The sequence below is a fragment of the Lactuca sativa genome, chromosome 8, assembly GCF_002870075.4.
Source record: "Lactuca sativa cultivar Salinas chromosome 8, Lsat_Salinas_v11, whole genome shotgun sequence".
NCBI lineage: Eukaryota > Viridiplantae > Streptophyta > Magnoliopsida > Asterales > Asteraceae > Lactuca > Lactuca sativa.
Genome location: NC_056630.2, coordinates 67,672,164 through 67,679,592, shown reverse-complemented (window position 1 = coordinate 67,679,592; position 7,429 = coordinate 67,672,164).

The window sequence follows — 7,429 nt, the reverse complement described above, 5'->3', positions numbered from 1 at the left end:
ATCGAAGAATTGAAAGGTTCAATATCACTAAAGCCCTATTGGAAATGAAACATGAAGATGGTAAACCCGTGTGTGCCTACGTTCTAGGAATGAAATCACACATTGATAGGTTGATAATGTTGGGTGTGTCATTCCCAGATCAGTTGGCTATGAATTGGGTTTTGCAGTCACTTCCTGAATCATATAATGAGTTCAAAAGAAAGTATTATATGATGGATCATGAAGACAACCTCATTGACCTAACTTACATGCTCATTGCTGCTGAATTAGAAATGATTTGGCGAAGCAATGGAGCGTATTTGTTGGGAAAGTCAACCGACCATGCTTCCGAGGACGTTCTAGGAGAACCGACCTGCGTTTACTGCCAAAAGAAGGGGCGTTGGATACAAGTCTGCCCAAAGAGCCTGAAGAGTCCAGAAGATGGGAGAGTCAAAGAGTATGGCTGCGCTTCAGGTAAAATCCACTATCTAACTCCATTAAGTTCCTATTCATTAATTCTTAATACATAATGTAATAAGATTGCATTTGAATGTTTTACAGGATAGGTGAAAAGAAAGGAAGCTTGGTGAAAGAGCAAGATGAATCTAATCACAAGGAATGGATCTTGATCGCATGGACTTGAAGATTAGATTTTGATCTTAGATAGTTATGATAAAGTTGTTAGAAAATTTTCTTTTGAAATACATAGTTTTCAATGGATTTTGCATTGTAAGGACAAATGTTTTCCGCTGCTTTTATAAATAAAAAAAATTTCATTTGACTTATTTATTTATTTGTTTATTTCCTTGCAACGAAATCGTTATGAAAATTGGTGTTTGAGTATTTCTACAACAAATGGATATGATTCTTATTAATGGTGTTTATGGAAAAGTCGTGAATTTACCAAATAGGGAGAGTTTCTCATCGCCCAAGTTTCAATTGGACAGAAACTTGGAATCATGTAACTTGGTTGCACGATGTATGAGAAATTTCATATTTGGAAATTTAGACTAATTCATTGACAAAGTGTCAAGTAAAGGACTTGGAGATCGAATACACAAAGTTGCGTGTTGATCAAGTTCACCATAAGAGTAACAATGATATTCCTCATGATTTACTAAAGGTTTAGTAAATATGATTATACTTACATGATTAGGTGTAATTCTGAATTGATTAAAGGGTTTAAATCAATAGCAGAACGAATAAGAAGAATCAAGTAGGCAGAAAGATAAAAGTTTCTCCATTCTAAGAAGAAGGGAGAGTAGCTTTTATGCTTTATGATATGTCTTAGTGATTAAGAACCATTGATCCTCTAAGTGAGTCTTAGTACAATTGTATGTCTAAGAAGAGGAATCAAGAATTGAAGAAATGGTTAAATCAATAAGTCAATCATACTTCGTTCCAATAACAAATCTTAAAGTTAAGATTGTGACATTGAGTGAAAGGTATTAAGAAGGTTTGTAACTTTCATTAAATGTGGAAAGTTGTGATGTCTTGGATAAGACAAAGACCAACTAGGACCAATTTATGAAGTGTTTTGATAAAAACTACACTAACTCTTGAATATTTCTTTGTCAAGAAATGTTTATTGACAAGAGAATCCTATATGTCAAGGAGTCGGTGGAAGTCTTAATGGTCTTGAAAGGTTTCAAGAACAAATCAAATAAACCTTATCGATCATCACTAGCACAAGAGTTGAGGTTTACAACCTATCGTGTTGACATTATTTTGATTCTGTGCCAATCCAATCGAGTTAATTATGCATGTGAGTTCTATGAGTTCTATGAGTTCTCATTTTGAATGCATAAAAGGCAAAGCACCTTAATCAATGAAAGGTACATTGATAGGAAAGGGTGAGCTGCTTAACTACTTGGAAGACATGGTGGGCAGCTGTGCTACCATAAAGGCAAGAAATCGAGATCAAGAAAGTTCGATCCATAAGAGTTTGAATTTGTCGTAAACTTTGGTTTTGACAAATTCACATGGATAGGAACAAATACACTGTTTAAATCTAAGTGTCATAAGATTTCCTTCTTCGTGAAAATGATTGTGAGGAAATGCTTTCACTAAGACAGATTTTAAGAAGATAGTGATTGTAAAATTGCATTCTCGAATTCAATTATGGTTACGGCATCCCTTTTCATAATTTGAATTGTGAGGTTTGGCAATTAGTCTTAATTGTTTAGACACACATATGAACTATCGAAGGCAAATGTGTATAAGTTCAAGAAACCTTGATAAAAGATTATCAAAGCACTAAGTATTAGAAACATGAACTTAAGAAATTCAATAAGCATTGTTTTTCTGAAAGTTAAGATGTTTATGAATACATGTCGAAGCTAGTGGGAGCATAAGTGTTATGTTTTATAATAATCATCAAGATAGTGGGAGCATAAAAGTTATGATTGTATGATTATTAAGGAAAGTATTGCAAGGTTAGCAATATTAATTATAGAAAACAAGAGTCATACTTTGCAAAGTCGCAATAGTTGAAGAGTTGTTTTGCTATAATTAAGGGAGAGAATATTATGCTTCATTTCAAATCTAAAGGTTTAGGTTGAGAAATGTTAATAAAATTTAGTCAAAGGTACAAAGTGTGTTCTTAAAATTAAGATTATGATTACGGCATCCCTCTTCACAATTCGAATTTTGAGAACATAGCAAATAAAACATTATGCGTCGTGTCCCATACGCTTCGGGTATAGGATCGATTGCAAATGCTTTAATGTTTGACCATTCTAAAAATTTTCAAATGTCGAGCACATTTAGAGGGAAAAAGGACTAGAATCGGTTTAGACTAAAACAATTAAACAACTATCAAAGGACAATCCAAGTTCAACGAGGATTGGTCGTTTGTGAGTAGTTGGAAGTATAGTATTGGAAAATATGGAAATGTTTCCATATTGGATGGACCATATCGACATCATTACGAATAGATAAGATTCTATTAAGAATGAGTTGTCATATGGAACATATGGAAGTGTGTCCATATTGGGAATTGAATATTAAGAAATCTATGACTAGATTAGAAACTTCTATGCAAAAGGATGTTCAAAGAAAGTACTTTGAGTGAGAGACATCACATCTGTGGAATTGTCTTGTAACAATCTCCGATAGAAGACTTTGTAATATCATTGGCAATAGTCTTTGTGACTTTGGTGCAGTGACATTACAAAAGAGATCATTGCATAAAATGTTAGAATCTAGCATATTCTATAAGTAGCAAGAAATTGATATTCTTTCACTTATGAAAAGGATTTGGAGTTGTGAAATGAGAATGATTGGAAATGTGTTCAATGTGATCTATTTCACAAAGTAAGAACCATAGGTAAACATTGTGTGCATGCTAGGAGCATGGGACAAGTGTTGTAATTCAAGTAAGAAGTTGATTACCCGAAACTACAAATAATGAGTAATCAATATGGTGATAAATAAAAGGTGTTTTATTTATGCTCAAAGGGTTGAGGCCAAATGGGATTAGTATTATTCTTGTGTTTCACATTTGCATGTTTTGACTTCCAGAATAATTGAGTTTATTAAGAATAATCGAATTCTTCAAACGGGCCACAGTCGTTCATATGTTAGAAGTAGATATGATTGAAGATTGTCGTGAATTGGTGTGTGGAATGTCTAGAAAAGTATTAGACATAAGCAAATGTTTGCTGCAACGTTCATGAGTGCTTATGAATGTGATTTGAGCATTGGATTAGACCCACGCCCACTTGGATCACTCCATGGATTGTATCACGAGTGATTGGTGAGACGATAACATCTTATATTCTCGAAATCGAGATGTGTGAGTTGTATCTTGCAAATCGGTTGCACATTGATAATATGTAAACGCACTAGTAACTTGGTGTTATAAAACATATTGTTGTGTGTGATTCGGTGCGTGAGTACAAGCAAGCATTATATCAAAGTTTATCCGCTCCTTTTATTCAAAGTAGGATAAAAGTGATATCTTTGGGCCCCTCGATGGTTTAGTGATGACAAACATAAATGCTCGGCCGGGCTAGGGCTAATTTGATTTGTTCAATTAGTCTGTCGTCATAAATCAGAAATCGAGAAGTAGTACAAAGAGAATGATTAGAAATCATATCTCATATGATATCTAGAATGAAGGAATATATGATCCCTTATCTAAGGACACACGTATTTGATATGATCAGAGTTGACAGCGGCTTTGGAAAGCTACGATTGCAGATCGGGATCCGAAGTCATATGCAGAATAGTTGTTAGACTTATCCAAGTGGGAGACTGTTGGATTAGTGTCTAAGTCCATAACTATTTTGGTATGTACTTGACCCGATGGTGCATGGTCCTTTTGGGTTGCCTTCACCAAAGCAACTTGATTGGAGAAATAAATAGAGAGAGAGGTTATTATGATTTATTAATATGTTATAAGAATAATATATTAAAGGAGAAATCATATTTGTTTAATTAATATTGGTCAATAATTAATTAAGAATTAATTTTGTGATCAAGTGTAATTAATTAAACTAGAGGGGCTGAATTGTAATTATGTGATAGTTACAAAATAAGGTAAGGATTATCTTATATATATGGTGAACGAATTTGAGGTGTAAATCCCTTAGAATTTGACTAGGATAAGGGTTTCTAAGACTTATCTTATGGTTGCTTGGTGGACAAGCAACTAGATAAGGATAAGGACTAAAACCCTAATCTTTACACCTATATAAACCCCCTAAGGCACATGAATTCGTCTAACCCTTCCCAAGAATTCCTAAGGACGAATTCTAACCTCCCTCCTCTCTCTTTATACATTCTCCACTTGCTTATGGTGTTTGTAAGCCATTAGAGGAGTGACACTTGTGACTCTCAGCTTTCCAAGGTCAATTCAAGGAGGAATTGGATTGTTATTGCTATATAACAATCAAGGTATGTTCTTAAACCTAATTATATGTTAATATTGATTTCCATATGCTAGAATTAGGGTTTATAGTCTTGGATTCAAAGTATGTACAATAGAGAAACCTAGATCCAAGCTTTAGGGTTTGTATGAGCACATAGGATGTCTTATGACCAGAAGACATTACAAACCTCTTCTGATTAATAAGTATAATGAATCTATATAAAGTAACTAAACGTGTTTCATAAAAAAATTCCCAATCTTAGTTACTTTAGGAAAAGTGAATTGATGCAATCCCATGAAATTACACTTTGCACCCTTGCTAAGAAGTTAGTGGAGCGTGTGTGGTTAACCGACACACTAATTGGTTCTAAGCAAAGGTGGCAAAGGGTGATTCATTGTTTGTCATAGTTCGGTGGAGCGTGTGTGGTTTACCGGCACATCGAATAGGTGATTGTAACAATGAAGGCACCATGTAGATTTGCATGGTTATTCACACCCGCTTTGCGATCCTCGGCATCCCAGTCACAAACTAGAGGGGCATATCGACATTTAAACATGCCATTGAAAGGTTCAATAAATCTCAAAGAATCTAGGAATTCTCAATACATTTAAAACTTAAAGCATATGTTTTTCATGGGGAAGAATTAGTGAATCGTCATTCACTTACCTCCAAATTATTTGCATGTTGGATCACGACATCCTTTTTCTAATGTGTATATAATGTTGTTGGATCCTAGCCCTAAATTTTCATTTTGGGTGTTAATTAGGGACTTAGTTCTAATCAACTTTGTTCCTTTCTATTTGTAGATGTGTAACGCAAACAACGCTGCTGCTAGCTCATTCACGCTAATGGGCCTTTGTCAAAAAGTGACTTTCGATGGATTGAACTTTAGCGAATGGATAAGATACATTCGCACGATCGCCGTTACGAGGACAAGGAGTATGTTCTCGATGAGAAGCTCGAGAAGATCAATCCAGAAACTGCTACTCCCGAAGAAATGGTTGTCTTTGAGACACATGAACGTGATGCAACGAAATTCCAACTGCATCATGATAGCCACAATGAACTCCGAATTCCAAAAGTCCTATGAGGACATGTATCCTTATGAGATGCATCTAGACTTGATGGAGAGATATCGCCAAATCGCGAGTCAAGAGCGCTATGAGATCATAACGAATATGATCACTGCTAAAATGAGAAGTGGAGAGTCTCTAACCGTGCACTTGCAAAAGATGCAAAGGTATGTTGATCGTCTTCGCAAGTTGAATGTCAACTTTGGGGAAGATTTGGCTATCGACATTGTTCTTCACTCCTTTCCCTCATGCTACAACCAATTTAGGATGACCTACCACATGAACAAGGAAGAGGTCACCCTAAGCAAACTCCAAGGGCTCATAAGGACTGCTGAGAGCAACCTAAAGGACAAGTCTTTTGCATTAACTCCCAATCCATCCGCTGCTCCTGTTTTGGCTATTGGGCAGGGAAGGGGCAAGAAGAGGAAGGCTTCTTCGAAGAACCACTACAAGGGAAAGTCCCAAGATGGTTCCTCTTCTAGTGGGACCAAGGTTGATCCTACTAAGCCCAACCCTAACCCAAAGGAGGCAGAGTGCCATCATTGGGGAAAAGATGATTGTCGCCTGTTACCAAGATTGGGGTGTATTCTTTAGTGCTTAGTAATGGATTGAATTTAGATTTAAATAATTGTTGCTACTCGCCAGATATGGCAAGAAACATCATTTCTTTTCATGGTTTATGTAGACAAGGATTTAGATACCGTTTAATAATGAGAATGGTTCGATTTATGCTTATCTAAATGGTGTTTTATATTTTGAAGCAATGCCTTCTAATGGAATTTATGAAACTGTTATGGTTGTAGATAACCTAGGAAATGATGTGTTGTGTATGGATTCTTCCAATAGTGTGGATAAAGCATTTGTGACATCCCCAAAATCTCGGCCAAAAAAGACCGGTTTCATTTATGCTTTTTAAACATTTTTAGAGTAAATCCTTTTGATTTTAAAAGAGGTGCGCAATTTGTTCCCAAAAACAAAACATGATAAAATAGATTTTTATCAAAACATTTCATAAAGAAATATAATTTCATTTCATAATCAAAAATCGGGATGTCATGTTCCGATACAGACCTTAAAGCAAAACGATAACATTACAAGTCATTCAACAAACAAATAAATACATGTTAACGATAACATTACAAGTCATCTTCACGATTCTGCCTAAGCAGACGTCTTGTTTCTTCCATCTAACGATCCAACATTGTTTGAATCATCATTTGTACGCCAGCCATTGTTATCGGCCCAGGTGCTGCTGCTACGACAGGTATTTGCTCGATCACTAGTGGTTGATTCCTGTTTTCATCCGTGTTTCCAACTCCACTTCTTGTTCTCACCATTTTCGATCTATACACCGAATAAGGTGAAATTAGATACTCTTTCACGATAAAGTTTCAATTCATCCTTATTACTCCAAATGATTACATGCTAGTTCTAATAACGTAGACATACGCTTAGAATCCTACACACATAAGGTTTCCAGATCCGGTCGGCAACAGACCATAG